General features: G+C 36.9%; 1 protein-coding gene across 1 annotated transcript in view; it reads right to left on the reverse strand.

Annotated features, from left to right (window-relative positions):
• Positions 1-26,956, reverse strand: part of LOC133656928 (inhibitory synaptic factor 2A-like) — a 142,680-nt gene extending 115,724 nt beyond the window's left edge. The window contains exon 1 of the mRNA XM_062057792.1: positions 26,870-26,956. The gene's annotated coding sequence lies outside the window, so the exon portion shown is untranslated. The remainder of the gene's footprint in view (positions 1-26,869) is intronic.
• Positions 26,957-27,500: the final 544 nt, after the last annotated feature.

The following is a 27,500-nucleotide window of genomic DNA, read 5'->3' on the forward strand; positions in this document are numbered from 1 at the left end:
GATTGTTTTTTAAATATCTCTGCATTTCCTCCACGGTTTGTTTTCACATCTTCAGGACTAACGCAGATCCCAAATACACATCAGCAAGTACCATCAGGTTAGAGAAGTTGGTTCTGCAAAGCTGAGCCCCATTAAAACTGCACACATTCCAGCATCAAGGCTGGATTTGGGCCAACATTCTTCCAACACCCTATTGTGGGACTTATTTCAAATTGTAGCAAAATGGTATACCATTAATCGTTTAGTTAGACTGCATCAATTTCTCACTTTTAGATCATTTAAGACTGTCTAGGTGTTCCTAACGATGTGTCCGGGCGACGTACTCATTCTTCCATGACATAATATTCAATTATACAATTCTCGCTGCAGTCTAAATCACAGTCTTAATGCCATCAAATGTGTCCTATTAGGGTCTTTGGGCCAATTGGCTATGGCGTTTTCACCCCAATGAATACCCATTACGATCGGCACAATCGCTTTATTAATGGCAGTGGGAAAATGGCTGTTTAACTCCCAGAGCACTTTGCTAATTTGTCATGATGTAATAAAGCCCTGATAGCTGGACTTGGGAAAAATAATCAAGTCATACGGTTGTACCATTTCCCTATTGGATTTATTCCTGCAAATAGCTATTCGTGACGGTATGGAGTTAGTCGCTTCCCATAATCGTGCATTCTGATACAATATGTCGTGTAATATCAGTCTGACAACCTGCTCTCCATCCACCATTAGTCTGAGGAGTTCCTCGTAATTGGCCGTCTGATAATCATGTTTGCTTATGCACTGTCTACACCAGTCCTCGCGAGGCCACGTTCAAGCCCACCTAATCCAGCTGGCAGATTCCCGAGCAGTGGGCTCTCTTTGATCAGCAAACGAATGACAGGAAATGATGGAGCTTTCATGTTTGAATACGTTCTAAATTAATTTGTACAATGAGCTAAGGTTTATAGCAGCCTATGAGCGTGGTCTGCTGATTTTCTACACACAAAAAAGAAAGATAGAATGACTATCACCTTACAAGGTGTCGAACGGTAGCCAAAATGGTAATGTTTTGTTTTTTATCACCGGCAATTGCATGCTCCCTTTGTTTTAAAGGCCTACTGAAATTAAATTTGTTTATTTAAACGGGGATAGCAGATCCATTCTATGTGTCATACTTGATCATTTCGCGATATTGCCATATTTTTGCTAAAAGGATTTAGTATAGAACAGGGGTCACCAACGCGGTGCCCGCGGGCACCAGGTAGCCCGTAAGGACCAGATGAGTAGCCCGCTGGCCTGTTCTAAAAATAGCTCAAATAGCTGCACTTACCAGTGAGCTGCCTCTATTTTTTTAATTTTATTTATTTACTAGCAAGCTGGTCTCGCTTTGCCCGACATTTTTAATTCTAAGAGAGACAAAACTCAAATAGAATTTGAATATCCAAGAAAATATTTTAAAGACTTGGTCTTCACTTGTTTAAATAAATTCATTAATGTTTTTACTTTGCTTCTTATAACTTTGAGAAAGACAATTTTAGAGAAAAATACAACCTTAAAAATGATTTTAGGATTTTTAAACACATATACCTTTTTACCTTTTAAATTTCTTCCTCTTCTTTCCTGACAATTTAAATCAATGTTCAAGTAATTTTTTTTTTATTTATTGTAAAGAATAATAAATACATTTTAATTGAATTCTTCATTTTAGCTTCTGTTTTTTCGACCAAGAATATTTGTGAAATATTTCTTCAAACTTATTATAATTAAAATTCAAAAAAATTATTCTGGCAAATCTAGAAAATCTGTAGAATCAAATTTAAATCTTATTTCAAAGTCTTTTGAATTTCTTTTAAAATTTTTGTTCTGGAAAATCTAGAAGAAATAATGATTTGTCTTTGTTAGAAATATAGCTTGGTCCAATTTGTTATATATTCTAACAAAGTGCAGATTGGATTTTAACCTATTTAAAACATGTCATCAAAATTCTAAAATTAATCATAATCAGGAAAAATTACTAATGATGTTCCATAAATTCTTTTTTAAATTTTTTCAAAAAGATTCGAATTAGCTAGTTTTTCTCATCTTTTTTTCGGTTGAATTTTGAATTTTAAAGAGTCGAAATTGAAGATAAACTATGTTTCAAAATTTAATTGTCATTTTTTTCGTGTTTTCTCCTCTTTTAAACCGTTCAATTAAGTGTAAATATCATTAATTATTAATAATAACATAGAGTTAAAGGTAAATTGAGCCAATTGGCTATTTCTGGCAATTTATTTAAGTGTGTATCAAACTGGTAGCCCTTCGCATTAATCAGTACCCAAAAAGTAGCTCTTGGTTTCAAAAAGGTTGGTGACCCCTGGTATAGAACAACGACGATAAGGTTCGCAACTTTTGGTCTCTGATAAAAAAAAGCCTTGCCCCTACCGGAAGTAGCGTGACGTCACAGGTTGAAAGGCTCCTCACATTTTCCTATTGTTTACACCAGCAGCGAGAGCGATTCGGAGAAAGCGACGATTACCCCATTAATTTGAGCGAGGATGAAAGATTTGTGGATGGGGAACGTGAAAGTGAAGGACTAGAGTGCAGTGCAGGACGTATCTTTTTTTGCTCTGACCGTAACTTAGGTACAAGGGTTCATTGGATTCCACACTTTCTCCTTTTTCTATTGTGGATCACGGATTTGTATTTTAAACCACCTCGGATACTATATCCTCTTGAAAATGAGAGTCGAGAACGCGAAATGGACATTCACAGTGACTTTTATCTCCACGACAATACATCGGTGAAGCTCTTTAGCTACTGAGCTAACGTGATAGCATCGGGCTTTACTGCATATAGAAACGAAACAAATAAGTCCCTGACTGGAAGGATAGACAGAAGATCAACAATACTACCAAACTCTGGACATGTAAATACACGGTTAATGCTTTCCAGCCTGGCGAAGCTTAGCAATGCTGTTGCTAACGACGCCATTGAAGCTAACTTAGCTACGGAACCTCGACAGAGCTATGCTAAAAACATTAGCTCTGCACCTACGCCAGCTCTCATCTGCTCATCAACACCCGTGCTCAACTGCGTTCCAGCGATCGACGGTACGACGAAGGACATCACCCGATCACCGATGCGGTTGGCGGCCCGGAGACGGAGGAAGTCAAGGTGAGGTTGTTCGACTAGCGCGTCTGCTATCCTCAAAGTCATCCTGGTTGCGTTGCTGCAGCCCGCCGCTAATACACCGATCGCACCTACAGCTTTCTTCTTTGCAGTCTCCATTGTTCATTAAACAAATTGCAAAAGATTCACCAACACAGATGTCCAGAATACTGTGGAATTTTGAGATGAAAACAGAGCTTTTTTGTATTGGATTCAATGGGTCCGAATACTTCCGTATCAACCGTTAACGTCACGCGCATACGTCATCATATCTAGACGTTTTCAACCGGAAGTGTGGCGGGAAATTTAAAATTGCACTTTATATGTTAACCCGGCCGTATTGGCATGTGTTGCAATGTTAAGATTTCATCATTGATATATAAACTATCAGACTGCGTGGTCGGTAGTAGTGGCTTTCAGTAGGCCTTTAATGGCAACAGTTTTACTATTCGTTTTAATAAATAGGATTTGGATTTGATAATCACTACATTCCACGGCCCTGCAGGTAAGAAAGAGTGCAATGATATAATACTTCAAAGAACAGAGTAGAACCAAATCAATATGAATGCACATAATGACGACAAATCCAAAACAGCATAGTCACTAAATAGGGATGTGCCGATCAATCGGCTACTGATCAGACTATTTTCATAAAAAAGTCAATCGATATTGCCGATTAATGCCGATCAAACGCCAAACCCCTTCGACTGATACTAAATAGTTTTAGTTCCCCGGATGACAAGCGGCTAGCAGCTATGTGTCTCCATACACAGTGTACTGTAAAGCCGCTCTTGTAAAATAATGATAACCACCTCCATTACAGCAAATATCTTGGATTTACATGACATCAAGTCCAGCTCATTAAATATGCGTCGTGGTCAAGCTAGCTCAGTTCTCAATGTGTACTCCGCGCGATTTAGCCTTTCTCGAAAAAAGAAAAAAAAAAGCCCTACGCTTGCCTTGTTTTCAGCTGTACGAACCGTTCGAAACACGAAAAGGATACACCTTTCTTTAGAGTTCCTCGTGAGGTAATGAAGAATGGCGGAAGAGTGCAAGATTTTACAAAACTATGAAGAGAAAACACTCCGGTACAAGAAATCAGAGTCGAAGAATGGGAAAGGTTTTGTTTGATATACTTTTAGCTTTTATTATTGTTGACATCTATAGTTATATTTTGATAAACAATCATAAATGAATCCTTTAGCACATACACAATGTTGACTTATATAGTTATATTTTGATAAGCAATCGTAAATGAATATTTCAGCACATACACAATGTTGACTTATATAGTTATATTTTGATAAGCAATCGTAAATGAATATTTCAGCACATACACAATGTTGACTAATATAGTTATATTTTGATAAGCAATCGTAAATGAATATTTCAGCACATACACAATGTTGACTTATATAGTTATATTTCGATAAACAATCATAAATGAATCTTTCAGCACATACACAATGTAGACATCTATAGTTATATTTTGATAAACAATCATAAAAATGGATGGTTGATGGTAAATCAATTGTTGTGTAGCTAGCTCAGCCTTCTACTGTAAGACATTAGCGTCACTGTCCTGGATTTCTCGAAAAAACTACTTTTAATGGCGGAATCGTTGACTATATTTATGGCAATGGAGGACACATTGAAACAGAAAGTAATAACAGTAGGTTAGAAATGGGTCATGTGATCCCATCCATCCATTCATCCATTTTCTACCACGTTTCCCTATCGGGGTTGCGGGGGGTACACCCTGGACAATGTGCCACCTCATCGCAGGGCCAACACAGATAGACAGACAACATTCCCACTCACAATTACACACTAGATATGTTTGCAAAATGTGTTGTGTAGCTATCTTAGCCTTCTAGTGTAAGACAAAAGCGTCACCGTCCTACGGCAGAAATAAATAATGATTTTCCTAAAAATTCCGGGTAAGGAGGGCTTAATTTGCATCCAACAACTCCGCCTCTCAAAACGATTTTAGAAGCAGCCAGAAAGTGGTGGAAAGAAAGCTTTTTACTGCAAAATTTAGAATGCAAAATTTTAACCAAAGAACCATCATTACATGTTATGTAGACCAAAATTAAGTGTTTTAAAAATGGGTAAAAAAATTTGATATGACCCTGTGAATGATATCTATTTTATTAATGTTTTTTTATACAAAAATACACGAACAGGACTGAATGATCTGGCGACTACACTATTTTTTCTGTACTTTAGCGGCCTGCCGTTTGTAACAGAATGAATAGTGCACCAGCCTTGGAAATAGCAAACAATTAAATACAAATCTGAACAAAAAACCTGGTCTTATCTACTGTAGTAATCCATAAATCTATCCAGGGAAAGTTGAGTAAATACAGTAGATTAACATGATTGGCAGTCGACACTTCCTGGTTTACTTGTGATTACATTGTTTACAAGAAATGTATGCCTTCTGTAATCACTACAGCGTAAACCCAATCTCCAGTTGTTAAAATGTTTTATCTTGCAAGGATCATCGCTGAGCCCCATTTAAGCCGTCCGTGCTGTGTTGTTTCCTAAAAGCGTTGTTTGAAATGCAGCCTACACCATGAATCAGATCAGATATCAATTGATTAAGTGTTGGAAAAAGAGGACAGCATACGGAGATGATGAAGTGCCATTAAATATGTAATATTGGAGAAGGTAGTTTCAACAATGTCACTTAATATAAGACCTCTCCTGGTGACTCAAATACAGACCATGGCATCTTCGCATGCGCGAACACGACATCTCGGCTTGTCTGAATAAAACCTCATTTATTCTTCCACTTTTCCATTTGAGCTCATGGTCTGAGGTAACGACATCCAGCTGGGATGGAGAGGACAGCATCTTTGAGACATTCGATTAAAAAGGTAGAAGTAGTTGATGTTTCCTGCGATGAGGTGGCGACTTGTCCAGGGTGTACCCTGCCTTCCGCCCGAGTGCAGCTGGGATAAGCTCCAGCACCCAAAAATGGATAATGTTTCAGTGATGATCAAATTAAGGCATGTTCTTATGAGGTTTTAGGCTGTGTTGACACTTGTGGTTTGTACTCTAGCCCAGACCATAAATAAATACTTGGTATAAAATATTTGTGTCTTTATTATGAATTTTTTTATTTTTTTTAATTATTATTAACTAAAATGTTTGCATTTGAATTTTGTGAACTGAATTTTTTTATTTTGTTAACATCAGATAATGCGGACAATTTCATCTAAAAAAAAATCAGTGTTTTAAAATTTAGTGCAAAAAAATTCAGTGTCAAAATGTATTATGAAATATTTTGTTTTATTATTATTACTCTGAAATGTTTGCGTTTGAATTTTGTGAATTGAATTTTTTATTTTTTTTCCATCAAATTATGCTGACAATTTCATCTAAAAAATTCAGTGTTCTAAAATTTAGTGCAAAAAAAAAATCAGTGTAAAATAAATTCAGTGTAGAAATTTATAATGAAATATAATTTTTTTATTAACTGAAATGTTTGCATTTGAATTTTGTGAACTGAATTTTTTATATTTTTTTAATGAAATTATGCTGACGATTTCATTTAAAAAAAAATCAGTGTTTTAAAATTTAGTGCAAAAAAATTCAGTGTAAAAAAAATTCAGTGTCGAAAAAATCAGTGTCAAAAAAATTCAGTGTCAAAATTTTAATATAAAATATTTTGTTTTATTATTATTAATCTGAAATGTTTTAATTTTGTGAACTGAATTTTGTTAACTGAATTTTTTTTCCCCATCAAATTATGCTGAAAATTCCATCTAAAAAATTCAGTGTTCTAAAATTTTGTTCAAAAAAATTCAGTGTAAAATAAATTCTGTGTGGAAATTTATTATGAGATTTTTTTTTTATTAACTGAAATGTTTGCGTTTGAATTTTGTGAACTGAATTTTTAATTTTTTTTTTAACATCAAATTATGCTGACGATTTCATTTAAAAAAAAAATCAGTGTTTTAAAATTCAGTGCCAAAAAATTCAGTGTCAAAAAAATTCAGTGTCAAAATTTATTATGAAATATTTTGTTTTATTATTATTACTCTGAAATGTTTGCGTTTGAATTTTTTATTTGTTTCCCATCAAATTATGCTGACAATTTCATCTAAAAAATTCAGTGTTCTAAAATTTAGCGCAAAAAAAATTCTGTGTAAAATAAATTCCGTGTAGAAATTTATAATGAAATTATTTTTTTATTAACTGAAATGTTTGCGTTTGAATTTTGTGAACTGAATTATTTTTTTTTTTTTTCAATCAAATTATGCTGACGATTTCATTTAAAAAAAATCAGTGGTTTTAAAATTTAGTGCAAAAAAAATTCAGTCTAAAAAAATTCAGTGTCGAAAAATTCAGTGTCAAAAAAATTCAGTGTCAAAATTTTATTATGAAATATTTTGTTTTATTTTTATTAATCTGAAATGTTTGAATTTTGTGAACTGAATTTTTTATTTTTTTTCCATCAAATTATGCTGAAAATTTCATCTAAAAAATGCAGTGTTCTAAAATGTTGTGCAAAAAAATTCAGTGTAAAATAAATTCCGTGTTGAAATTTATTATGAAATATTTTTTTTTTATTAACTGAAATGTTTGCGTTTGAATTTTGTGAACTGAATTTTTAATTTTTTTTTTTACATCCAATTATGCTGACGATTTCATTTTTAAAAAATCAGTGTTTTAAAACTTAGCGCAAAAAAATGCAGTGTAAAAAAAATTCAGTGTCGAAATTTATGATGATTTTTTAAAATTATTATTACTCTGAAATGTTTGCGTTTGAATTTTGTGATTTTTTTTTTTTTACATCAAATAATGCTGACAATTTCATCTAAAAACTCAGTGTTCTAAAATTTAGCAAAACATTTCAGGGTAAAATAAATTCGGTGTCGGAATTTATTATGAAATAGACTTGGACCAGAAGACGCTGCAAAGACTACAGGAGCACATCAAGTGAGATGATATTCACTACATCTGCGCCTGGAAGCACTTCCATTATCACCACCGCCGTGTGACTGACTTTCCCCCTTTCTTCATCAATCAATCTCCTAGAAGGCTCCATGGCTCACACCCCGCCCTTCAGTCCCAGTGGGATTGTCCCGCATCTGTACCAGACGTTAAGGAACATGACGGCGGGAGACTTCATCTCACAGCACCGGCGCCTTCCGTGGCGGTGGCAGGCGAATCACAGGCGGCGGATTGTATTGACGACTTAAGGCGAGCCACTTCCGGAGCACTCAGCAAATAATATGTCTGCTTTCATGCACCCCTTGAGATGAAGCTGCAGCTTGGCATTACTGGGGGAAGCTGCCCGAGATGTCAGGAGCCATTGTGGGACTGCTTACTCATGCGTGGGTTTTTACACACACACACACACACACACACACACACACACACACACACACACACACACACACACACACACACACACACACACACACACACACACACACACACACACACACACACACACACACACACACACACACACACACACACACACACACATTTACACCATCAGAACTTTGACGGTGGACACTGTACTGTTAGAAATGATTTATGTAGTGCAGAGCTGAGTTGACTCGAGGGCCACATTGAGAGAACAAATGTGCCTGGGGGGGGGGGGGGGGGGGCAATGTGTACGTGTGTAAAAATGATATGTACACATGTAGCTGTAAAAATCTGCTGTACAGTATGTGTGTTTGGCTCCCTTTTTTTCAGGGACGTTATGACAGACCACCTCAAAAAAAACGGAATGGAATTTTACTGAATGGGACACCCAAAATGTACATGAAAATAAATAAAGTGGGATATACAATATTAACTATGAACAGTAAAACACTGAATATTAACAACATATGAACATAGCCCCTCTTTTACTTGGGGTTTACAATATTAATTATGAACAATAAAACACTGAATATTGACAACATATGAACGTCTTTTACGTGGGATTTACACTATTATCTATGAACAATAAAACACTGAATATTAACAACATATGAACGTCACTCTTTTACTTGGGCTTTACAATATTAACTATGAACAATAAAACACTGAATATTAACAACATATGAACATAGCCCCTCTTTTACGTGGGGTTTACAATATTAACTATGAACAATAAAACACTGAATATTGACAACATATGAACGTCTTTTACGTGGGATTTACACTATTATCTATGAACAATAAAACACTGAATATTAACAACATATGAACGTCACTCTTTTACTTGGGATTTACAATATTAACTATGAACAATAAAACACTGAATATTAACAACATATGAACATAGCCCCTCTTTTACGTGGGGTTTACAATATTAACTATGAACAATAAAACACTGAATATTGACAACATATGAACGTCTTTTACGTGGGATTTACACTATTATCTATGAACAATAAAACACTGAATATTAACAACATATGAACGTCACTCTTTTACTTGGGATTTACAATATTAACTATGAACAATAAAACACTGAATATTAACAACATATGAACATAGCCCCTCTTTTACGTGGGGTTTACAATATTAACTATGAACAATAAAACACTGAATATCAACATTATATGAACATCGCTCCTCTTTTACAACCAGGCAAAACACAACAAAAATGTAACAAACAGCATAATATGAATGCAAAGTGTAATAAACACCTACAATATGATATATTATCACTTTTATGCAGACATTTGTTGTAAAATTCTACTTTACTGAATGGGACACCCAAAATGTACATGAAAATAAATAAAGTGGGATTTTCAATATTGACTATGAACAATAAAACACTGACTATTAACAAAATATGAACGTCGCTCCTCTTTTACGTGGGATTTACACTATTAACTATGAACAATAAAACACTGAATATTAACAACATATGAACATAGCCCCTCTTTTACGTGGGATTTACAATATTAACTATGAACAGTAAAACACTGAATATTAACTACATATGAACGTCACTCTTTTACGTGGGACTTACAATATTAACTCTGAACAATAAAACACTGAATATTAACAACATAGGAACGTCGCTCCTCTTTTACGTGGAATTTAAAATATTAACTATGAACAATAAAACACTGAATATCAACATTATATGAACATCGCTCCTCTTTTACAACCAGGCAAAACACAACAAAAATGTAACAAACAGCATAATATGAATGCAAAGTGTAATAAACACCTACAATATGATATATTATCACTTTTATGCAGACATTTGTTGTAAAAATCTACTTTACTGAATGGGACACCCAAAATGTACATGAAAATAAATAAAGTGGGATTTTCAATATTGACTATGAACAATAAAACACTGACTATTAACAAAATATGAACGTCGCTCCTCTTTTACGTGGGATTTACACTATTAACTATGAACAATAAAACACTGAATATTAACAACATATGAACATAGCCCCTCTTTTACGTGGGGTTTACAATATTAACTATGAACAATAAAACACTGAATATTAACAACATATGAACGTCACTCCTCTTTTACGTGGGACTTACAATATTAACTATGAACAATACAACGTTGAAGATTAACAACATATGAATGTCGCTCCTCTTTTACGTGGGATTTACACTATTAACTATGAACAATAAAACACTAAATATTAACAACATATGAACGTCACTCTTTTACGTGGGACTTACAATATTAACTATGAACAATAAAACACTAAATATTAACAACATATGAACGTCACTCTTTTACGTGGGACTTACAATATTAACTATGAACAATAAAACACTGAATATTAACAACATATGAACGTCGCTCCTCTTTTACGTGGAATTTAAAATATTAACTATGAACAATAAAACACTGAATATCAACATTATATGAACATTGCTCCTCTTTTACAACCAGGCAAAACAACAAAAATGTAACAAACAGCATAATATGAGTGCAAAGTGTAATAAACACCTACAATATGATATATTATCACTTTTATGCAGACATTTGTTGTAAAAATCTGCTCCGGCATCTGTTCCTGACACACGCGTTTGGGGCTGGCTGCTCTGAAAACAAACCCCGCCCACTCTGCTTTGTTCTTGGTCTGAGCTGCTGTGACCTAGATTACCGTAAATCTTAATCACGGGCCGTATTTTGCCCAGGTCTGATATAGTGCAACATACCAAAAGTGGTACAATTTGGAGTTTAACCAAAAATAGTCTTGAAAATGCCTCCAAATCCAAAATGTATTGACTCTATGAGTATTTTGCTTTTTTCTTAGCTTTTTTTTTAAATTTTTTTATTTAAGATACCACCACAGAAGTGTATTAAATGATGGCAAAGACGAAAAGCATAAGGATAGCCAAAAAAACATAAACTGAACCGACTGCAACATAGGAATGCAACGACACTTTTAAAGATATAATTTATTTAAAAAATAATTTTATCATACAACACTAATTAATTCCTGACAGAAAAAAAAAAGAACGGTGTTATAAAAACAAATACCACTCCACATGAATCTGTCTGTTCCCACATCTCTTAGGTGTCTTCCAAGGCTGAGTAGAAGGATAGGATAGAATTTATTTATAACCCGATGGGGAAAATATGTGGTTGCAGTGCAGATAGAAAAAAGTCCACACAAATAAGGTTAAAAAAAACCCCACATTAAAACATTATAGTAGTATAACAACATAGTAAGTCTAACAATATAAAAAAGTCCTATCACGGTTGTTATTATCGCGGTATTGTTGAATGTGCTCAAAAAGTACATCAACACACTGAAATCCTTGGGCTTCTTGTAAATAACTAAAATACACAGACACACTGTTTGGAAAGCAACTATTTTGGAGGTTTTGTCTTTCCTATGCTTCACTGATTGGGTTTTAGTCTTAGAATTGCATCCGTTTTAGTGGCCAAGCTTTTATTGTTTTAAATATTGACAGACAGACAGCAGCTTTATTTTGTCCATTCTTAACATGTACAAGACACATAAGAACTGAAATGACATTTTCGGCACAATCCCGCTAAGAGCAGACAAACGGATCAGCCACTTACAGCGCTCCTTAAAAAGGTGGGAAAAAGGTGACATTGGGAAAGGGGGAAGAGTAAAAAAAATATCAGTCTGAGGCTGGACCCTCAGGAGTGGTCCAGACTGAGTCCGAAGAAAAAACCTCACATAGCATGGCACACGTAAACATGGTACATGTAATCACAACAACTCGCAACAGAGGAGGGGAGAGTTGGGACCCTGGAGGCCGGCTGCCGCTATTAAAGCGCTACTCAGCCCCCACAACCCCGGAGGATTTAAGCAGTGGTGAAGGCGTTGATTTAGGGAGGGGCGTGTGCGTGCATTTATGCCCAATTAACTTGGGTGAGGTGTTGGAATGTCTTTGGGAACTGAGGCCGGTCTCAAAAGTTCGACCCAGGTGGTCAAAAGCGTCCATCTTTGAGGAGTCCTCGGGGGAGTTCTTCAGAACAGCCTGTTCCTCAAGGCCATTCGAGGAAGTCAAATCGTAGATCAAGATGTTGTTTTTCTTCGAGCAGTCAAAACAATGACATTCCTGCTCTGTGTCCGAGTGCTGGCTCTCTCAATTCCAATTTAATTATTCTTTCTCAGCAAACTTCACCAAGATGATATCCATTTTGCGATTCAAATCAGAAATCGCTCCAGTCTGTGATCCCACAGCTCGACCCAATCCTTCCATTGCGTTGTACAGCCTTTGGGCCCCTTGAGTGGCTGCCATCGTCTTCCGAATTTGACGATACACCAGAGCAATGCCCAGCCCAATCAGCAAATGCTCCGCGATCACAGCTCCAAATAGGTAGATGTCTTCCACGTCCTCGATGGAAAGGACTGAGAGGCACATGATTCTCCAAGTATTCCAGGAATCTCTCACGTACCCCGCAGCAATGGTTCCATCAGGGCAGCCTGGCTCCCATCGAACCTCTTTTCCTTGTCGAAAGGACATTTAAGTCCCATCTTAAAACTCATTTGTATAATCTAGCCTTTAAATAGACCCCCCCTTTTTAGACCAGTTGATCTGCCGTTTCTTTTCTTCTCTCCTCTTCTCCCCTGTCCCTTGTGAGGGGGAGTTGCATAGGTGGATGAAGTGCTGGCTGTCCAGAGCCGGGACCCCGGGTGGACCACTAGCCTGTGCATCGGTTGGGGACATCTCTGCGCTGCTGACCCGTCTCCGCTCGGGATGGTTTCCTGTTGGCCCCGCTGTGGACTGGACTCCCGCTGATGTGTTGGATCCACTGTGGACTGGACTTTCACAATGTTATGTCAGACCCACTCGACATCCGTTGCTTTCGGTCTCCCCTAGAGGGGGGGGGGGGGGGGGGGTTACCCACATATGCGGTCCTCTCCAAGGTTTCTCATAGTCATTCACCGACGTCCCACTGGGGTGAGTTTTTCCTTGCCCGTATGTGGGCTCTGTACCGAGGATGTCGTTGTGGCTTGTACAGCCCTTTGAGACACGTGTGATTTAGGGCTATATAAATAAACATTGATTGATTGATTGATTGACTTTGTCAATTGCGTCGAGAGTCCAGTTGATCCAATTCATTTTGATGTTTAGATTTGAGGACAGCTCGCGAAAAGAGGCTTCAAAAAAGTTCAGACAAAGACAAGGACACAAGAAAGCAAGCAGGGAAGGAGGGAGCGGGGAAAAATGCGACCGCCCTCACCAAGAGGCAAGACAGAAAAGATTGGTTTGTACACTAGCACTTTCAGACTTAGTTCAACAAAAAGTGCTTAGAAAATACAATTTTTGATTATGTATTACTTCTGGCAGGCGTTGTGGCGTCCTACTCTGCTCGGAAGTCTTTGAACGCACCGTAAAAACACCTCTGTCTTGTATTACTCCGAGTGTAGAAACAATCACATCTTGTAGGTTCAATTGAATAGCAATGTGTTTGTAAAAGTTGGCTTTGGGGTATATCTTTTCTTAACCCTTGTGTGGTGTTCGGGTCTGTGGGACCCGTTTTCATTTTTTATCAAAACAAAAATGATACAATTAATTTTTGAAACTGAGACTCACTGACTTTGGCTCATTTTCTGTGAAGGACATATATCAGAATACATATTTAATGACCACACACCATACACCCCCCCTACACATTTCTATTACATATAAGATGTTCGGGTCCACTGGACCCGGGGCTAATAGAAGTGTGGAAATTGATGTTCTGTGTACCACACACACACACACACACACACACACACACACACACACACACACACACACACACACACACACACACACACACACACACACACACACACACACACACACACACACACACACACACACACACACACACACACACACACACACACACACACACACACACACACACACACACACACACACACACACAGCAGGCCTGGACAGGAGGAGGACAGAGTGTAGGTACACGGAACATCAGAGGGTCAAATGTGCGAGAAAATGAGAGCAGACAGTGTTGACAAACAATGTTGCAACCTTGTGTGGGAACCGCAGGTGCAGAAACACAAAAGAAGAATCCCTGTGGGATGCAGAAACTGGCAGATAAATTTTCCGTGCAAAGTTCATATTGTTGTTACTCAGCCAGCGTTTGTGGGTCTGATGGACCAGTTGCATTTTGTGGCTTTTAATGCCTCACAATCAAACACTTTTATGTTAAAATACTGAACAGATGTTTATTGGGATAAGGTAAACATCTGTTCAGTATTTGTTGCATTTTGTGGCTTTTAATGCCTCACAATCAAACACTTTTATGTTAAAATACTGAACAGATGTTTATTGGGATAAGGTAAACATCTGTTCAGTATTTTAACATAAAAGTGTTTGATTGTGAGGCATTAAAAGCCACAAAATGCAAGGGGTCCATTAGACCCACAAACGCTGGCTGAGTAACAACAATATGAACATTACACAAGGGTTAAAACAAAGCTGTATATAAGAAGGGCATGAGCAGACTCTTTTTCCTGAGGATGCTTAGGTCCTTTATTGTGTGCGGCAAGCCGTTTGGAGATCTTTTTTCAGTCTGTTGTGGCCGGTGCCCTGTACTTTGCAGTGGCTCGTCGGGGGAGCAGCACCAGCACAAAGGGACTTAAACCGGATTGACAAACTGATCTGGAAAGTCGGCGGAGCGCAGAGCAGAGTGAGAGGTGTTTGAACCGTAACACCGGCCAAACTATTGGCACGCAGTCCAGAATCAGGATCAGAAATACTTGCTTAATCCCCGAGGAGAAATTAAGATTTTCAGCAACATCCATCCAATCCACTTGTGTCAGATAAATACAGCAAAAATAAGTGCATGAAAAATACAACTCACTATAACGCTGAATTAGTGGGAGCTCTGGGCTTGTACTCCGGCTTCCTCCCACCTCCAAAGACATGCACCTGGGGATAGGTTGATTGGCAACACTAAAATTGGCCCTAGTGTGTGAATGTGAGTGTGAATGTTGTCTGTCTATCTGTGTTGGCCCTGCGATGAGGTGGCGACTTGTCCAGGGTGTACCCCGCCTTCCACCCGAATGCAGCTGGGATAGGCTCCAGCAACCCCCGCGACCCCAAAAGGAACAAGCGGTAGAAAATGGATGGATGGATGTATATATATATATATAAATATATATATATAATAAATCATATAACTTTACTGCCCCATGGTGTCTGTGCCGTCAACTCCATCTAACAATACATAACAAATATGACCCCTTTAATGCGCCTTATAATCCGGTGCGCCTTATATATGAAAAAAGCTCAAAAATAGACTATTCATTGGCAGTGCACTTTATAATCCGGTGCGCCTTATATATGAAAAAAGATAACAAATAGACTATTCATCGGCAGTGCGCCTTATAATCCGGTGCGCCCTATGGTCCGGAAAATACTGTAATTTCAGCTTTGAGTCACAAAACAGAGGCAAACTATTTATTCTGCGGGACGGGACCATATTGTATTGTTTTGATCCATCCCAGCCACATACAGTTTGGTGTTCTATAATTTCAATGCAACTATAAAATGTTGGGGTTGTTTACTTCAGTAATATTGCCATCATGGTGCAGTCTACACGTATCTCTTATGTGTGACTGCCACACTGGTCACACTTATCATTACACCATGTGCCAGATAAAATAGCTTCGAGGTCGGCAAGCAAAACCGGAATTATTATGTACATTAGGCGCACTGGGTTATAAGGCGCACTGTCGAGTTTTGAAAAAAAATAAAGATACATTGTCTATATATATATATATAATAAATCCGAGAACTTTACTGCCCCCTGGTGTCTGTGCCGTCAACTCCATCTAACAATACATAACAAATATGACCCATTTAATGCGCCTTATAATCCGGTGCGCCTTATATATGAAAAAACATCAAAAATAGACTATTCATCGGCAGTGGGCATTATAATCCGGTGCGCCCTATGGTCCCAAAAATACGGTAATTGCAGCTTTGAGTCACGAGTCAGAGGCAAACTATTTATTCTGCGGGACGGGACCATATTGTATTGTTTTGAGCCATCCCAGCCACATACAGTTTGGTGTTCTATATTTTCAATGGAACTATAAAATGTTGGGGTTGTTTACTTCAGTCATATTGCCATCATGGCGTAGTCTACACGTATCTCTTATGTGTGACTGCCATCTACTGGTCACACTTATCATTACACCATGTGCCAGATAAAATAGCTTCGAGGTCGGCAAGCAAAACCGGAATTATTATGTACATTAGGCGCACTGGGTTATAAGGCGCACTGTCGAGTTTTGAAAAAAAAAAAATACATTGTCTATATATATATATAATAAATCCGAGAACTTTACTGCCCCCTGGTGTCTGTGCCGTCAACTCCATCTAACAATACATAACAAATATGACCCCTTTAAGGCGCCTTATAATCCGGTGCGCCTTATATATGAAAAAACATCAAAAATAGACTATTCATCGGCAGAGGGCCTTATAATCCGGTGCGCCCTATGGTCACAAATATACGGTAATTGCAGCTTTGAGTCACGAGTCAGAGGCAAACTATTTATTCTGCGGGACGGTACCATATTGTATTGTTTTGAGCCATCCCAGCCACATACAGTTTGGTGTTCTATATTTTCAATGGAACTTTAAAATGTTGGGGTTGTTTACTTCAGTCATATTGCCATCATGGTGCAGTCTACACGTATCTCTTATGTGTGACTGCCATCTACTGGTCACACTTATCATTACACCATGTGCCAGATAAAATAGCTTCGAGGTCGGCAAGCAAAACCGGAATTATTATGTACATTAGGCGCACTGGGTTATAAGGCGCAATGTCGAGTTTTGAAAAAAAAACAAAAAACATTGTCTATATATATATATAATAAATCCGAGAACTTTACTGCCCCCTGGTGTCTGCGCCGTCAACTCCATCTAACAATACATAACAAATATGACCCCTTTAATGCGCCTTATAATCCGGTGCGCCTTATATATGAAAAAACATAAAAAATAGACTATTCATCGGCAGTGGGCCTTATAATCCGGTGCGCCCTATGGTCCCAAAAATACGGTAATTGCAGCTTTGAGTCACGAGTCAGAGGAAAACTATTTATTCTGCGGGACGGGACCATATTGTATTGTTTTGAGCCATCCCAGCCACATACAGTTTGGTGTTCTATATTTTCAATGGAACTATAAAATGTTGGGGTTGTTTACTTCAGTCATATTGCCATCATGGAGTAGTCTACACATATCACTTATGTGTGACTGCCATCTACTGGTCACACTTATCATTACACCATGTGCCAGATAAAATAGCTTCGAGGTCGGCAAGCAAAACCGGAATTATTATGTACATTAGGCGCACTGGGTTATAAGGCGCACTGTCGAGTTTTGAAAAAAAAAAAAAAAAACATTGTCTATATATATATATATATATATATATATATATATATTTATATATATATATAAAACAAATCCGATAACTTTACTGCCCCCTGGTGTCTGTGCCGTCAACTCCATCTAGCAATACATAACAAATATGACCCCTTTAATGGGCCTTATAATCTGGTGCGCCTTATATATGAAAAAAGATAAAAAATAGACTATTCATCGGCAGTGCGCCCTATGATCTGGAAAATACGGTAATTGCCGCTTTGAGTCACAAAACAGAGGCAAACTATTTATTCTGCGGGACGGGACCATATTGTATTGTTTTGAGCCATCCCAGTAAAATGTTGGGGTTGTTTACTTTAGTCATATTGCCATCATGGTGCAGTCTACACGTATCTCTTATGTGTGACTGCCATCTACTGGTCACACTTATCATTATACCATGTGCCAAATAAAATAGCTTCGAGGTCGGCAAGCAAAACCAGACATATTCTGTACATTAGGCGCACCGGGTTATAAGGCGCACTGTTGAGTTTTGAAAAAAAACAAAACAACATTGGCTATATATATATATATATATATATATATATATATATATATATATATATATATATATATATATATATATATATATATATATATATATATATATATATATATATATATATATTTTTTTTAGGGGGTAACAGTCAATATTTATTCATTTATTTTATTTTATTTTTTTCTTATAAAATAAAAGTGAGCTTTTGTTAAACCAAATATTGTGTTTTTTTCCATATACAACAACCTATCTGGATTCGATAAGAGAATCGATAAGGAATCGGTTCGATAAGAGGATTCGATAATTTCTTATCAAACATCATCCTTACATACGTTGTCTATATATATATATATATATATATATAATCAATCATAACTTTACTGCCCCCTGGTGTCTGTGCCGTCAACTCCATCTAGCAATACATAACAAATATGACCTCTTTAATGCGCCTTATAATCTGGTGCGCCTTATATATGAAAAAAGATAAAAAATAGAATATTCATCGGCAGTGCGCCCTATGATATGGAAAATACGGTAATTGCCGCTTTGAGTCACAAAACAGAGGCAAACTATTCATTCTGCGGGACGGGACCATATTGTATTGTTTTGAGCCATCCCAGTAAAATGTTGGGGTTGTTTACTTTAGTCATATTGCCATCATGGTGCAGTCTACACGTATCTCTTATGTGTGACTGCCATCTACTGGTCACACTTATCATTATACCATGTGCCAAATAAAATAGCTTCGAGGTCGGCAAGCAAAACCAGACATATTCTGTACATTAGGCGCACCGGGTTATAAGGCGCACTGTTGAGTTTTGAAAAAAAAAACAACAACATTGGCTATATATATATATATATATATATATATATATATATATATATATATATATATATATATATATATATATATATATATATATATATATATATATATATATATATATATATATATTTTTTTTTTTTTTAGGGGGTAACAGTCAATATTTATTCATTTATTTTATTTTATTTTTTTCTTATAAAATAAAAGTGAGCTTTTGTTAAACCAAATATTGTGTTTTTTTCCATATACAACAACCTATCTGGATTCGATAAGAGAATCGATAAGGAATCGGTTCGATAAGAGGATTAGATAATTTCTTATCAAACATCGTCCTTACATACGTTGTCTATATATATATATATATATATATATATATATATATATATATATATATATATATATATATATATATATATATATATATATATATATATATATATATATATATATATATATATATATATATATATAATAAATCATAACTTTACTGCCCCCTGGTGTCTGTGCCGTCAACTCCATCTAGCAATACATAACAAATATGACCTCTTTAATGCGCCTTATAATCTGGTGCACCTTATATATGAAAAAAGATAAAAAATAGACTATTCATCGGCAGTGCGACTTATAATCCGGTGCGCCCTATGGTCCGGAAAATGCAGTAATTGCAGCTTCGAGTCACGAGTCAGAGGCAAACTATTTATTCTGCAGGACGGGGCCATATTGTATTGTTTTGATCCATCCCAGCCACATGCAGTTTGTCAGGCCAATAGAGAATGCGCGTGATAAGGAAAGAGAATGTTATCATATTTGCGTGTGTGGGAAGTCACTTTGGCAGCGTGACATCGTGTTTATGCATTAGTCGTGTTTACATTCTCACAGAGAGATGACACCAATCGACACTCAAAGATGACTTTGTACGGCGCAATTAACAAAGCGTGCTGGTGGTGATGTAACGACGGGCAATTCTGGACTTTTCCACCGGATACTTAACCACACGCCGAGGCGTTCTTCCAAAGAAACGACTGTTTTCGGTTAAACGCCGCTTGTTGTGACAAGGAGGTGGCCGGTATTGTGCATGCAGATTAAGACAGATCCCTGCCTACGGAAACATGCTCCTACTTAGAGGACTGACGTGGAGGGGACCCTGGTTGCTTAGGAACAATGACAAGATTGCACACAGTATAGAAACCTTGCACTGCCGAGGCCATTAAAATAGTCTTCATTCGAATGCAAGAAGCATCCGATGTATTTGTGAAAGTATTCAATCATGTTACAACTAGAATTCTATTGAATCGAGCCACAAATGGTCCGTGCGTATTTCACACCGTAAAAAGTGAAAAAGGCAAAATAAAGACCACTTTTGAGAGACCGAGTGAAAAAAACTCATTTCTAATAGGAAACACCTTTTTTTTTTTTTTAACCACCGTTACAAAATATATGCAGACTAATAAGAGAGAAATATGTTAAGAAGTTGCAATATAAGGACTATAATCTAAATAAGCTTGAAAGCAGACTATACTCTGCAATAAACACTTGGTGTTGTTAATTTAATGAAAAATTGGATTGAATTGAATTGAATTTTTATTTTTTTCATTTTCAGTGAATGTGCTGACAGATAAATTACCGTATTTTCCGGACTATAAGGACTATAATCTAAATCAGTTGAGAGCGGACTGTACTCTGCAAAAGGTGAGGGCGGACCTACGTCACTTCCGCCTACCAATCCCCTAGCAACCGGGAATTCGTTGAAAACGAGCCAGCTCACAGCGAACACAGCATTGACAGAAAAAGCATTTAACGAGCGTCGTGGCTTGGAAGTCGGCGTTAAATCCTTCATTTACGCATTTTTACTTATTCGCATATCGTGTGAAAAAACGAAAATGTATTATTTGCGTCAGACTCGTCTCAGTGAACTTTAAAGCTTCTCAGGCTTTGCTTGGCTTGCTAGTTAGCTTAGCCTGCGCGCTACTAAGAAAGAGACGCGGAAGTTATCAACAACAAGATCAAGTGTTAGTGTATAAAATATTGAGAGATTTGAGGGCTACATGTATTGTTTAAACAGAAGGGGGAGGTGGCAAAATAACCTAATAAGGAAAGTAATACCAAGATTACGGGTAAATAATACTGGAATGTCCGGCAAAAAACCCCAAAAGAAAGCAAACTGACCCCTAGTAGCCCGGTCCTTGTAAGTTGTAGCCTTATGAAGGCGCAGTACACCAGGCGAATAATGTACAAAATATACGTCTTTGTATTGAAAAGTCTTGCAGACAGCATTTTGCGACTGTCTTGAAAAGTTGATTAAATGGCAACATGAAAATTATAGGGTTTATTGGTTTTTAAAAACCCAACTGTTAAGTGCAAATTTAAACGAAACCGGTTTTCGAAAATAGCTAGCTAGGCTATAGACTATATAACAGGGGTCACCAACCTTTTTGAAAGCAAGAGCTACTTCTTGGGTACTGATTAATGCGAAGGGCTACCAGTTTGATACACACTTAAATAAATTGCCAAAAATAGCCAATTTGCTCAAATTACCTTTAACTCTATGTTATTATTAATAATTAATGATATTTACACTTAATTGAATGGTTTAAGAGAGGAGAAAACACGAAAAAAATGACAAATTTTGAAACATAGTTTATCTTCAATTTCGACTCTTTAAAATTCAAAATTCAACCGAAAAAAAAAAGAGAAAAACTAGCTAATTTAAATCTTTTTGAAAAAAATTAAAAAAATAATTTTTGGAACATCAATAGTAATTTTTCCTGATTAAGATACATTTTAGAATTTTGATGACATGTTTTAAATAGGTTAAAATCCAATCTGCACTTTGTTAGAATATATAACAAATTGGACCAAGCTATATTTATAACAAAGACAAATCATTATTTTCTTCTAGATTTTCCAGAGCAAAAATTTTAAAAGAAATTCAAATGACTTTGAAATAAGATTTAAATTTGATTCTAGACATTTTCTAGATTTGCCAGAATAATTTTTTTGGAATTTTAATCATAATAAGTTTGAAGAAATATTTCACAAATATTCTTCGTCGAAAAAACAAGCTAAAATTAAGAATTCAATTAAAATGTATTTATTATTCTTTACAATGATAAAAAAAAAATGTACTTGAACATTGATTTAAATTGTCAGGAAAGAAGAGGAAGGAATTTAAAAGGTAAAAAGGTATATGTGTTTAAAAATTCTAAAATCATTTTTAAGGTTGTAATTGTTTTTCTGAAAGTTATAAGAAGCAAAGTAAAAAAAAATTAATGAATTTATTTAAACAAGTGAAGTCCAAGTCTTTAAAATATTTTCTTGGATTTTCAAATTCTATTTGAGTTTTGTCTCTCTTAGAATTAAAACTATCGGGCAAAGCGAGACCAGCTTGCTAGCAAATAAATACAATTTAAAAAATAGAGGCAGCTCACTGGTAAGTGCTGCTATTTGAGCTATTTTTAGAACAGGCCAGCGGGCTACTCATCTGGGGCCGTACTTATCAAGCTTCTTAGAGTGCCATTTTACACTTAAGTCCTGAGAATTTGCGAAATTTAGTCCTACTCTCTAACTTAAGAATAAAAGCTTTTTATCAACGTTCTTAAGTCTAAGAATCACTCCTACTCTCCACGATATTTAAGAGACCTTCAGAGGTGTCTTAAGTGGTTAGGAGTTGCCAGCAGGGGATGGCACTGAGGCGAGAGAGACGTGCGCGAACATTCAGGGAACGGAACAATGTTTTTTTTTTTTTTTGATGACGAGCAGCTGATCAAACGGTATTGTTTAGACAGAGCGGATATTATTTTTGTCACAGATTTAATACTTTTCGATTCCTTGTTGATTTCTGCATGTGTCTGCAGTGGGCTAGTATATATAGAGCCACCCACACCAGTTTCAAATTAGTTGCCTAATTAATGAATTGGAAAGAAAATGTTATGACAGTAGCGTATGTGTGGCCCTTTAATAGGTGACAGCATGTGAGGTGAGTGACGTCAGTGAGTGTGTGGGCGATAGAAGAGAGGGAGCGGTAGCGTGAGTGCCGGCGGGGACTAGTTTGTTGTGTATTATTTTGTAGTTTATTGTCAAAATATACACTCCCATTGTCCACTTAAATATTTCCAAGATATTTCTTTATTCTTAGACAACGGATTCCCTTCCGTGATTGGTCATTTCTATGGACACAGAAATGACGTCACCTAAAATTCCGTTTACGGCACATAGCAATGTCGTAATTCAGCTCTGAGTGTGACACTTAAGATTCAGTCCTACACTTCGCTGAAAGTGTGAGTAAGACGCTTGATAACTAACTTCTAAGTGCAGCTTTCAGCGAAGAATTTATTTACTCTTAAGTCAACTCTTAGCAGACTTCTTAAGAGTAATTCTAAGAAGCTTGATAAGTACGGCCCCTGGTCCTTACGGGCTACCTGGTGCCCGCGGGCACCGCGTTGGTGACCCCTGGACTATATAGTATATACCGCATGTTATTTTTGTACAACAACAACTTTCGCTGTCGAACGTTATAAGGTACAAATTCAACAAGTACAACGTTAGCACGGACGGTATAGCCAAGTTGTGGCTAAGAAGGTGGATTTTTGTTCCTTATATTTACCAGAAACGAAGTGATCCGAACACACGACCCGGGACTTTGGGGGACTCCAGTGAGAACCGTCCTCGTTTTCCCGGTGTAAAGCTGCGAGCCATTTGTCTCGTCTCTTTGGGCTTTTATCACGCTTTGGCAGAACAAAATACGACCTTTGTTTTCCCTGTTTCCGGTTGTGGTTAGCACAACCAAAAACAACACAGTTTTTTGGCATTTTGGAGGCAGAATGACGGGTTTAACCAGCGTAGGTCGACAGGTTAAAGAGTAATGGCAACGGTTTGTTTTCAACGCCAGTCTGGTTGCTATGGCTCGAAGAACCCGTATGTAGCTCAGTTGCCCGGATGTCGGCCCTCACCTATACACATTTTTTGTTGTTGTTTGAATGAGAAATTGGATTTAATTTAAGTGTTTTTTTATTTTCCATTTTCAGTGAAAGTGCTGATGGATAAGTTGAAAATAAAAAGACAACAAAAAATTGAGCATAAAAAAAATCTGACTACTATACAAATGGACAGTAGTGCAATAAATAAATAAAAAACATGGCATCTATATGTAGACTGTGTACAATATGTTTGTATATACGTATGTATTCATTAATAAAAGTACAAATTAACATATCTCTCTTTTCATAAAAAGAAAAAATCTTTAAAAAAAAAAAAATCCCAATTTATTTTGAAAGTAGAGGAAAGTAGGTTTTTATGTTGAAATGTCCTCGTGCAAACAGGAAGTGATAATCGTTCATTTTACATCGCTTGTGACTAAAAGAACATTTGAGGCTAAAGAGGCAAATTTCAGATAAAGTATGTTTTGTTCAATTCAAAACATAAAAGTCCATAAACTTAAAATAGTCTTCATTCGAATGCAAGAAGCATCCGATGTATTTGTGAAAGTATTCAATCATGTTACAACTAGAATGCTATTGAATTGAGCCACAAAGGATCCGTGCGCATTTCACACAGTAAAAAGTGAAAAAGGCAAAATAAGGACCACTTATCAATTTCGAGAGAGACCCATTGAAAAAAACTCATTTCTAATAAGAAACACCTTTTTTATTTTATTTTATTTTTTTTTAGTTTTTTTTTTAGCAGCGCATAAAATATATGCAGACTAATAAGAGAGAAATATGTTAAGAAGTTGCAGATGGGTGGACAATATAAGAACTATAATCTAAATAAGCTTGAAAGCAGACTATACTCTGCAATAAACACTTGTTGTTGTTAATTTAATGAAAAATTGGATTGAATTGAATTGAATTTTTATTTTTTTCATTTTCAGTGAATGTGCTGACGGATAAGTTACCGTATTTTCCGGACTATAAGGCGAACTTAAAATATATAATTTTTCTCAAAACTCGACAGTGCGCCTTATAACCCGGTGCGCCTAATGTACGGAATAATTCTGGTTTTGCTTACCGACCTCGAAGCAATTTTTTTTTGGTACATGATGAAATGATAAGTGTGACCAGTAGATGGCAGTCAAACATAAGAGATACGTGTAGACTGCACTGTGATGGCAGTCACACATAAGAGATACGTGGAGACTGCAATATGACTCAAGTAAACAACACCAACATGTTCTATGTTCCATTGAGAATATAGAACATTACACACGGTGCTCAAAAAACTATCAAAATGTTTTAGTAGGACTTTGGTAAGCTATGAAGCCACACCACTTGATGGATTGTACTGTGCTTCAACATAGGAGTATTACTATGGTGTGTGTATAAGGTAAGTCATATTATCTGCCATTTAGTTTCGCAATATTATGCAAAAGCAACTTTTCTTACCTTCTGGTACCTGCTGATCTGTATTTGGGATCTGCATAATACCTGAAAAATTGCACGTGTCCGCCTTTGTAGTCCGTGCCGACCCTGTAGTCGATAAACTTCTTATTTTTCTGTACCTTCTTGTTATGGGACATTCATCCTCCGCTGTTGCCATTTCTAATATAAAGTAGTGTAAAGTTCTTACTTATATCTGTCAGTAAACTCGCCATGAAAGCGCTAAAACATACCGGTGTAGTGAGTTTACATTATTCACCCAAGGAACTTTAATTATTAGAGAGATCCGGTTGGACAGTTTTTCACGGGACACATTTCCGGATGAGGAGTAGCTGCTCCGTTATTGATTGAAGTAAAGTCTGAATGTCATTAAAACAGTTAGCGCCATCTTTTGACACTTCTTCCACTCCCGTCATGGCGCGCTACAATGCTACAACAAAGATGACGGGGAGAAGACGCTGCCGAAGATCCTGGGTGCATCTCGCATGAGAGGAAGAGGAGGGGTTAATAATTTTGCAATGCAGTCTGCTGAAAATGGGGGAAAGCTCCACTCTACATAGCAACTGACGCTGTGGTCAAAGTTGGAATGGCGGCTGAAGTGGATCGGGCACTCCCGCAATTCGTCACGTTTCATGTGTCAGGTAAGCCGAATAGTGCCTGTATGTCTTGCCATTGTGTCATTCAAACCCTTTTTCAAAAAAAAAAATTCCACACTAGCTGAAATTAAGTTGTCACTTTGACGTTTTGATTCCAAAGCAGGTTTTCCATTAGTTTGTTGGTAAACAACGATAATAACCCCAAAAATGTTTTAAATATGTAATATTATCATGAAGTGGCCTTCCAAGGGCTTTGGTATCTGCCATGTGGCCCACGATAAAAAATAGTTTGACGCCCTTGCACTATACTGACCAACATTTAAAAAAAACAGCAGCGTAGTAGGCCTAAGTATTTATCAAAAAACAAGGCAGAGGTTTTATTCAACAAGTATATTCATTATTTTGGCCACCCAGTTTGAACGGTAACACTGTGTTTGAATACAGGAAAATAAAACTCTGTACTTTAATCAAGTGAGTCTTTGACGTACCACTAGATGGAGCCACAGTTTGAGAATCCCTGTTCTAACTTAAAGGGGACCTATTATTGGAAAACAACTTTTCTTACCTATTGGTTGTGACGCTCGGGTCACATGACGGCGATACTGGTGTGTTCCCAGGATGCAGAAGACCGGAGGAAACAACGTGCCGAAGCATAGGGCAGGCAATGCAAAAAAACGAAACTGAAACTGACGGGCAGCAAAAACAACAAAACAAAATGCTGGAGGACAGCAAAAACTCCCGGGAGGAGGAAATGGCGTCCACACGAATGACTATTGATTCTAAACAAAGAATGGCGGTTCAGACTCAACTTAAATAGACCTAATTGCGAACAGAAAGCAGGTGCGGTGGGAAAAGTGCTCAAAGGTGGGGCGTAAAGCTGCGGCAGGAAAGGAGAAAACAGGAAGTGAAAAACCACAAAATAAGAGCGCAAGACAGGAACTGAAACCACACACAGAAAAACACCAGGAAAGTCAGGATAAGGCATGATCTGATACAACAGATCATGTCATTGGTAGCTGTTTTTGGTGTATTTGTCATTTGGACACCTACCGAATTTTGGAAATCAAACCATTGCGGGGATATTTATAAAACAATCTGGTCTTCCTGCATATGAGCCGTTTGATTTCGCACAACTTTATGACAAAATATACCTTATTTTTTGCTATCCTCTTGAAGATGGTCTGTAACATTTGGAC

This window comes from Entelurus aequoreus, linkage group LG09, assembly GCF_033978785.1.
Source record: "Entelurus aequoreus isolate RoL-2023_Sb linkage group LG09, RoL_Eaeq_v1.1, whole genome shotgun sequence".
NCBI classification, from domain to species: Eukaryota; Metazoa; Chordata; class Actinopteri; order Syngnathiformes; family Syngnathidae; genus Entelurus; species Entelurus aequoreus.